The sequence below is a fragment of the Nuphar pumila genome, chromosome 11 (genome assembly GCF_984573655.1).
Source record: "Nuphar pumila chromosome 11, dmNupPumi1.hap1.1, whole genome shotgun sequence".
Classification (NCBI taxonomy): Eukaryota; Viridiplantae; Streptophyta; class Magnoliopsida; order Nymphaeales; family Nymphaeaceae; genus Nuphar; species Nuphar pumila.
This window is the reverse complement of record NC_143259.1, coordinates 90,659,637-90,669,938: the sequence shown is the minus strand read 5'-3', so window position 1 is coordinate 90,669,938 and position 10,302 is coordinate 90,659,637.

The window sequence follows — 10,302 nt, the reverse complement described above, 5'->3', positions numbered from 1 at the left end:
TCCTCCTGCTTCTTCCTTTCCCTTTCCTTCTCTTCCTCCTGCTTCTTCCTTTCTCTTTTCTTATCTTTCTCATCCTCCTTCTCCTTCCTTTGCCTTTTCTTCTCTTCCTCATCCTCCTTCTCCTTGCTTTGCCTTTCCTTCTCTTCCTCATGCTAATGCTTCTTCCTTTGCCTTTCCTCTTCCATCTTCATCATTTGCCTTTCCTTCTCTTCCTCCTTCTTCTTCTTCAATTGCATTTTCTTCTCTTCCTCCTTATTCTTTCTTTGTTTTTCCCTCTCCTCCTTCTTCTTCCTTTGCTTTTCATTCTCCTCCTTCTTCCTTTGCCTTTTCCTCTCATCTGTCTTCTTCCATTGTCTTTCCCTCTCCTCCTCCTTCTTCTTCTTCTTCAATTGCCTTTCATTCTCTTCCTACTACTCTTTATTCTTTCTTTGCCTTTCCCTCTCCTCCTCCTCTTTCTTCATTTGCTTTTCATTCTCCTCCTCCTTCTTCCTTTGTCTTTCCCTCTCATCTGCCTTCTTCCTTTGCCTTTCCCTGTCCTCCTTCATTTATCTTTTTTTCCTTTGCTTTTCCTTCTCTTCGTCATCCTTCTTCTTCTTCATCATCTTTAGTTCTTTTCCATGATTCCTTTGCTCTTCAGCCTCAATATCTGATGAATAATGCTCCGCATAATAAAATTCCAACGCTTTATCTTTATTTTTATCATTCTCAAACTTCATTATATTTTGGTACCTTTTATAACACTCATATAGATGGGACTGGAGGATAATTTCTCTAATAGTCATCAAATCGAATAGCGGGGGATTTCTTGTCTGACGAGCTTTAGACATTGCTAACCTACACACCACATAAATTTAACTGCATCATTATATGTTACAACCACCTCACCAAGTATATAATATTACAAATTATCTCATTCGTTAAAGAATCACCAACATTACAAATCATCACAATATTTGGCTTCATAAGTAAACATCATTGTAAGATTTAACAAACTTAAGTACAAATCGAGGTAACTTCATAAATACATATTGCTACTGCTTTAAATGTATAAATCATTGCTGCTTCAAGCTTACACATCGTTGTAGAAATCATAACCTTTATAAGTACATATCGTTGTAACGTTTGGGCTTCATACGTAAATATTGTTGTACGATTTATCAAACTTAAGTATAAATCATGGTAATTTCATTAAATCATTACTGCTTCAAACGTATAAATGTTTAGCCTTCATAAGAACAAATCATGCTAGCTGTTTTTCGATGCCCAAAAGGTGGATATGTATAAATCGATTTGTTTCAGTATGAAAATAGGTGTTATTTAGCATGAATAGTACAACCAGTTATAAGATTTAGCATTCAGATTTATAAATTGACTTGTTTGCATAACAAAATGTTACATAAAACTCACCGAAATGATACGAGTTTTGGTAATCTGACAGTGGAGGAGAAATACCCAGAAGGTAGACGCAGCCGATGGTGGCAACGATGCTGCCACTATGCAGACGATGGCTAAGGATGCTCCGACAACAGTAGACGATGGCAAAGGGTACTCTGGCGGCATTAGACGACTACAAAGGTTTCTCCAACGACAATAGACGATGACAGAGGATGCTTCGGCAGTAGCAGACGACGACAAAGGGTGCTCCGGTGGAAGCAGACGATGGCAAAGGAAAGTTTGGTGGCAGCAGACGACGACAAAGGGTGTGTTGCCAAATGGAGCTCTTATTATAGCAGATGGTGCAAAAGTTTACTGCTTAGGGCGAAAATGAAACGTTTGGACTTTAAAGAGTTAACTTCATCCTCGACTTTATGGATGGAGGACATTTTTGTCCTTTTCTCAAACCATCATTTTGTTTTTCTAGATAGAGGGCATTTTTGTCCTTTTCTTAAACCATCATTTCATGGCAAGAATGGCGGGAAAGGGTAGTTAAGTCTTTGCAATAGCACCAGACTCTGATCCTATGTGATGCAGACACACACAGGGATACGAGCCCCACATGCTTATATATATGGTGCTCATTCAGACCCCCGAACACGCACTGTAGCAAACAGTGGGGGGGGGGAGCATATAACCTGCTTCACAAATTACCTCTCTAGTTGTGTTAGCATATATGTTGTTGCTGGCCAAGACCTTGGCTCAGGCATTAAGAAGCCATGATAGCACCATGTGCCACACCTGTTGGTCTACAGAAAGGGACATTGGTTGTTGAAGAGTTCAATTAACAAACCCAAACTTATTTAAGGGCCATCTTCATAGCCATTTTCCATGTAGAATAATTATCTTCATTCAATGGAGTTGAAACAGAGATTGCACCTAGATTGTCAGAATGGTACAAGAAACAAGGAGAAGAAGATTCAGGGGCTGAACCATTATCTACTGAATGATTCTGTGTTGTTGTCGTTGGAAGCCATTGAAGAAAACAAGGATGAGACACAGGAAATAACAATCTGAGGGAAGGAAGTAGATGACAACCATACACTAGAACCCTAAATACTTTAGTGAATATGAGAGAGGACAAGTATGGAGCTTCTGCTTATGATATCATGAGAAATAACAGAGACAAAAAAGATAATGGAATAAATCATATGTTTTTTCATTTAGTATGGTGGCAAAAATATATATATAGTTTACATAAGGAACATTCCCTTGATTAAAGGGATGATTACACTTGGAGGATCACTACACAATATAATCTACATACAAATATGATACAATAGAAAAAATATAAAAAATAGTAAATGAATAACTGCTATAACACGACCTTGATCCTTATAAGAGAATTTCCTAATTTATCGCTCAATAGCAGTGGATGGTTCATTGTTCACACACCAAAGGCTGAAACAATTGAGAATAAGTTTTCTAAGAATGAAAGAAACTAAAGAAAGATCAGAAAAAGAAAGAATTTGATTAAGTTTTTCTTGATACAATGGTTTTACAAATAGTTGAGTAGATAAATACAATTTTTTGTATTGGTCGACTATTACACCTCAAATGTAGGTAACGGCTAACCAAATAAATCGTTATCCTAAGCTGGCTGCTGCCTCCTCAAATGGAGATGATGATAAGCCCTCAAATATAGTTAACGAGATCCTTGTAGATGAGCCCAAGGTATTTAACGATATCCTTGTAGATGAGCCCAAATGTAATTAATGATCTTCCTGAGGATGAGCCCACAAATGTGGTTAACGATATGCCTGTAGATGAGCCTCAAATGTAGATGATAAATCGTTATACGTAGATAACAATTTATCTGAAGCAACTAATACACCCCCTCAAGTTGGAGCATGTGGATTGAGCATGCCCAACTTAGTCTTCAGAAGGGAGAGTTGTGCACTGCTCAAGGCCTTTGTGAAAATGTTTGTGCACTATGAATATGTAGGAATAAACTGAGTACGGATTAACCCACTTTGAATTTTCTTTCAAATAAGATGACAATCAATTTTGATGTGTTTGGTGCGCTCATGGTAAACAAGGTTAGCAACAATATGTAGCGCTACTTGATTATCACAAAATAGAGTCATTGGCTGAGGATGGGAGATCCTAAAGTCGGTCAATAAATATTTGACCCAAATGAGTTCACAAGTTGCTAATGCCATAAAACGATACTCAGCCTCTGCAAAGAATCGAGAGACAGTTGACTGTTTCTTGGATTTCTAAGATATCAGACTCCGGTCAATCATAATGCAATACCCGAAAGTAGATCTGTGAGTTATCAGACAAGAAGCCCAATCTAAATCAGAATAGCTGAGAACAATCAACAGACTAGAGGAATGCATTAGAATCCGTTGGCCCGATGTGCCTTTGAGATAGCACAAAATTCAAAGGGTGGCATCCATATGAGGAGTGCATGGTTGGATTAGAACATGGACGACATAGGAGATGCCAGAACAGGTGATGGCGAGATATATCAGTCGACCAATCAGCCATCAATAAAAACTCGGATCTTCAAAAATGGATCCGTCTTCATTATTGAACTTGAAATTTTGCTCTATAGGAAAAGAACATGGTCGTGAACCCAGATATCCCATGTCTTCCAAAATATCCAATGTATACTTACGTTGAGAGAGGAAAAGTCCCTGCTTGGAGGGAGCCATTTCAATGCCTAGAAAATATTTGAGAGTGCCGAGATCTTTAAAAGAGAATTTCTAGTTGAAATTTTGTTTGAGGTCACTGATCTGATCAAGATTGTCTCCTGCAATGATTATGTCATCCACGTACACCAATATGAATAGGTGGTGAGCGTTCCCTGTATGGGAGAATAAAGAGTAGTCAGCCTTGGATTGAACAAAACCAATGTCCTATAAATAAGAAGAGTGATTTGCAAACTAATTCCGTGATGATTGTTTGAGGCTGTAAAGAGACTTATGTAGGCAGCAAACTTGGTATGCCCCCTGAAGAGAAAAACTGGGAGGAAGCCGCATGTATATCTCTTCATCGAGATCACCATGAAGAAATGCGGTGTTGACATCAATTTGAAAAATATGCCAATTACACATAGAAGCAATGACAAGAAGGCATCGAACGATGACCATCTTGGCCACTGGAGCAAATGTCTCATTATAATTAAGACCTTTGATTTTAGTGTACCATTTGGCAACCAAGCAGGCCTTATAACATTTAATGGAACCATCAGACCGAAATTTAACTTTATAGACCCATTTGCAAGCGACGAGATGCTTATCTTCAAGTAAGGTCATCACCATCCAAGTATGGTTCACCTCAAGTGCTCGGATTTCAGCAGCCATGGCATCACACCAATGTTGGTGTTTTATGGCTTGAAAAAAAGTCTTTGTCTCTAAAATTTTATGTGAAAGTGACTAAGAAAAGTCTATGTGAAAGAGAGAAGTGCTGATATGCAAGGTAATGGTTAAGAGGATGGTGGGTACTTGGAGCCACGTCACATGAGTCATCTGATTGGAGTATGGGGGCTGCAGAGTAACACTTAAAATCCTTAAGGTATGAAGGTGGTTGACGAAAAGGATCAGATCTTTAAAGTTGAGGGATGGCTGGGGTGCTTTGGATGGCAACATGATTGGATGGGTTGTCTGAAGTAGACGACAATGCGGGATTATTTGAGGCATTCAGAATGGTGGGTAAAGGCTCAAGAGCTTGATGTTTGGGTGAGAAGTCATGGGGTTCAAATATGAGAATGGGTATAACATTAGTAGCATCAAAAGAAGGAGCTTTATGATCTTGAAAAAAGAAAACATTTTCATAAAATTTGATATCTCGACTAACAAATATCTTTTGAGATTAAAGATTATAAACTTTATAACCAACTTGGCCATATGGATATCTTACAAAGATGCATTGTTTGATAGTCAAATTTATGGGTATGATTGATGTTAAAAGCATAACATAAGCATCCAAATATTCGTAAATGATCATATTTGAGTGCTTTATTGTATAACATCTTATAGAGAGTTTTACCCATCAAGGGTTTTGAGGGGAGTTGATTGATAAGGTATATGGCAGTAAGAACACACTCCTCCCAAAACTTGATTGATAAATTTGATTGAAATCGGAGGGCCCGAGCCACATTCAATAAATCTCTATGTTTGTGTTCAACAACTCCGTTTTGTGGCGGAGTTGCTATGCAACTATGCTAATGGTTGATTCCATTTTCTCTAAGATAAAATTGCATATCATTTGAAAAGAATTTGGTTATATTGTCGGACCTAATGCTCAAAATGTTGGTTTGAAATTGATTTTGGATCAACATGATAAAAATTTTGATAATATTAAATATCTCAGACTTATACCTCATGAGATATACCCACGTGCATCTGCTGTAATCATCTACATTTGTTAAGAAAAAATGAGCTCCTGACATGGAAGGAGTTTGACGTAAAACCCGAGATTTTTCTTTGGTAATTAAAATGAATAAATGATGAACTTTATATGCATCTATGACATGAGTGCAATTTCTTAGTTTTCTTGAAATTCTTAAATTTCTTGATTTTCTTGATTTTGAATTATTATCAAATTAAGTCTCAAGTTATTAAGAACATTGCAAAAATATTTCAAAATTTTAAAATATATGGACTAAACAAGAAAGTAAATGTTTTTTATATGTTTAGTTTATGGATATTGGATTTGGATCTAAATCCTAGCATTCAGGTTCAATATAAATTTGGACCTTAAATTAGGTAATGGATTTAACTAATGGTATTTGAATCAAACCCAATTAAGTTGGAATATATCTAATTAGGGATGAATTGAGTTGGATATAACTCGGGATATTTGGATCCAATCTCATTGGATTGGACCCATAGGGTAGGATGTTCATAACAACATTATTATGGCTTCGATAGAAATTTTGGCCGATCGGTGCCTTACCTATTAAATTGAAGTCAACCTCAACATTTCTCATTTTTAGGGCATTAAAATTGACTATCTACATGCCTAAATTAGTGTCGATTTGAGCATTTTATCATCGACTGAAGTTTATGCCTAACTATAGGTTAAAAATTAATGTTTTTCAACATCGACTAATTTTTTTTATGATCTGTGTGCGTACAATTAAATCTAAGACCATCACGATGATCTATGTTTTGAGGGCTATCAAATTGACTCTTTAAACATTAAATTTTGTTGAGTCTTTGGGTTTGTAGGCTTCCCGAAAGGTTACCATGTTAGTAGAGCCCACACTACGGTAAGAAGACCCCACCTTTCTTCTCTAGCTTAATCAATTTCAAAATTTAATAAGTTAGGACCCATAATTTATTTACTTATTAATAAAAAATAAAAGATATTAATCTCTTATATTAGATATGAGACTCTTGCTTAGGCCCATCTATAAATATAAGCCCTCATGATAGGAATGTGCATCTCTCCCTTCTTCTTCCTCATATCTCATTCTTCCTCTAAGCCATTAGAAAAGTCCATACTTCCATTAGAGACCTGCAACCACCTTGGTTAAGGTCTAATCCAGCCCGAAACGAGGTGCAAGTGGAGGAAAAAGTGATAGTGTCATTGCAGAAAATATGTTTTCGGTAGAGAATCTTTACTTTTATGATGTTCGATTTTAGGATGTATTAGCATACTCTTTTTTTGATCCAAGGCTTAGATCTTTATGTAATCTATGCCTATAACATCTATGGCTATTAGATCTATATGAAAAAGATTTTTGAAAACCCAAAATGGTGTTTTAGAATATCGATTTTGAGAAAATGATTTAGAAAAGACTAGTTTTGAAACCCTAAAAAGCAAAAATCATATGGATAGATAGATCTATATTTTATTTGATTGTTCAACATGAATAATGAATGTAAAAATATATTTTTGAGTATTTTTCTATGGATCTTGATGCTATAAATATGTCTCTTGCATAGATCTTGGTTAACAATATGCGAAAATCGTTTTAAAGAAGGTTTTGCCAAAAATGTTTTAGGGTTTTGATATTTTATGATAAAGAAAGTTAATCTGAATAAATATATTAGGGTAGATTAGGACATGTATAACATGATTAAACAATATATTATTGAATAAATAATCCATAATTTTATAGTATTTTTATGTCTCTTGTGATTCTTGCATAGATGAAATTGTATTTGAGATATTCCATGAAGGTTTTATGATTTTTAGATTTTGTTTGTTAATGTTTTAGCAAGATTAACCTAAATATGATTAAAGATGTGTTGTATGATGTTGTAAATGTGTTTAGAGCATCTAAAAATTGTAATCGTATGAGTTTTACCATGTTTCTTGTTCTTACTTAATAGATTTTGCATGAGTTTGGATCTTGGCTATTCTGCCCTCATTTTTTTGTTTCAACTAGTCTAAAATTTTTTTGATATCTCTATAAAAATGAGGTCAATAAATAAAAATAAAAATACTTGAGTGTTCTACACATCCAGAGCTTAAATTTAGAATCTTGTTTCATCCCGTTTGGCTCAGTTTGGAGGCTGAAACTTCTATTACAATAGAGCACATATTTTTTGCCTTATCAACAGGATTGTTCTGACTAAAGATTTTGAAAACTCTAAAACCCTAATCAAAACTGATCAAAATAAATTATGAAAAATCTAGGTGAAAGGTAACATTATAAAACAATTATATAAAAATGATTTTGTTAAAAGATTTTTCTGTAAATCTTAAGAAATTCCTCAAATCAGTTTAAATTTCTACAGTTAACTGGATCTGTCTGATGTATTTTCTGAATAGGGTTCAGTCTCAAAAATTTTCTGATTTTATTAAAACAAAGTTTGTAATTTTGTTTCTTGGACTGTGTTCTAAGATAATGGAGAAATCTCAGTAAAATCTTGAGAGTTAAATTTGATACCTATGATTTTTGATGGTTTTTCCAAAATCTGGTTAATGGGGATCCAAACTGCACAGTATGACATGTGTTAATGCCGAGTTTTATTTTACTTTTTGCAGCATGTTTGTTAATGCTTAAATGAGATATTGGATTGATATGCATGTTAAATGAATGCATCTCATTATTGATTAAATTGAGCATGCATAAATATCAATGATTAACCTACCTTAACTGTGTAAACGCATAATGATTGCATTATTGTATTGATTTTATGGTAAAGACTAATCAAAAGCATGCATAAAGTGACATGAATATTGTTGCATATGAACCTTAAATGTGGTTGCATGTTTGCTTTGACACTATTAACAAGAGAGTTAATTAAGAAATTAAAATCAAATTAATTCTCTTGGGGCTTATTCAGAGAGTAAACATGGTACTAACGGTTCTGTGGAATATTTAGCTTAGCATGAAAGGTTGCTTTTGTCCCCCATCCACAGGACAAGAATCGAAAGAACTATCATGATTTGTTTGTGGTGTGGTAAGTAAGACTCATGAGAAAAATCTGATATATCGGGATTGTAGGAGTTGGAAACTCTCTTTATAAAATTATATTTTCTCTTTGTAGTATGCACAGTTAGGGTGTCACACAGGTTAAGAAGACACAATTGTTTGAAAATACAAACCTAAGTTATACCTTCATCTGGGAGAGTCTATATTGTACCCACAGACAGATATTGGTAAGTGAAACAAGATTATGATTTGCATATAGATAGAACATGACATATATCATTTAAGCAAGAAAACAATAATTGAAGAAAAGAACTTATTCATGCATGAAAGACTCGCAACACTGAAATGGTAAGCTCATGCATCTTATATATGTTCAAGCATTTTATAAATATTCATGCATATGCATAATTTATTGTGTTGATGCAAATCCTAGCATAAATGAATGTACATTAAATTGATTTACTAGCATGATTTTATGTTTATTGCCTACCAAAATATGTTATATGATTGATATATGAGGTTGTGTTTGAATATATTCTTATATCGTGCATTTGTTAAAAGTATGTTATTTTCTACCAGGCTTTCATGAGTCTGACCCGTTTTGTGGGGTTTTGGGTAAATTATAATGTTCAACTGCAGAGCGGATGCGAAATGCTTAGGCGACGTTGAGAGCCAGTCTTTTTCTTTTTCGATGATAGTTTTAGAAAAATAATTATTGTTATCAAAATACTCTAATATGTATTTTAAATTATTAAAACTGAATTAAATTTTAATGTTCACATTTTAATTCATTTATGATAATTGATTGTACTGTAACCCGTCCAGAATGTTTAACCCAAAGAAAAAAGTTATTTTTGTTGTTTTAAAAAGAAAAAAAAAGTTTTCTATGAAATTTAAGGGTTAAAATTTTGGGGTGTTACATTTGATATGCATATATTAATTCAAATGGTTTGGAAGATGATATGGTCCGATTAGGAAATGACATTCTGGTTTGTTTGGCCTTATGACAAACAAAACAATGTTCATGGGAAACTTTTTAATTAACTTTATTAGAATTAATAAGAATTTAAAGTCGAGAATTGGATAAATGTCCAAGTCTAAGGTGCTAAATGAAAGGGGATGAATCATTCAAAGCATGGTTACCACTAGTCTCAAGGATGTAAAGATTTTCTTGCAGCCTACCCATTCCAATCGTCATCTTCGAGTGCGGGTCCTGAAAAACACAATGATTTTCTTTAAACACATCATATTTCAAATCATGAATTAATTTACTAACTGATATGAGATTGAATTTGAAATGAAGAACATATAAGACATTATGTAAAGTTATGGTGGAAGTCAACATGACGCTGCTAGTGTGAGTGATAGGGGCAGATGTCCCATCAGGAAGGCCGATAGGTGGGAAGGAGATCGACACCGTGGAAAAAATATTGGATATTGAGTTTGTGATGTGATCTGTGGCCCCTGAATCTATAATCCAACATTGAGATGCAAATAGGCAAACTGATGGTTTTGGTATATTACCTGCA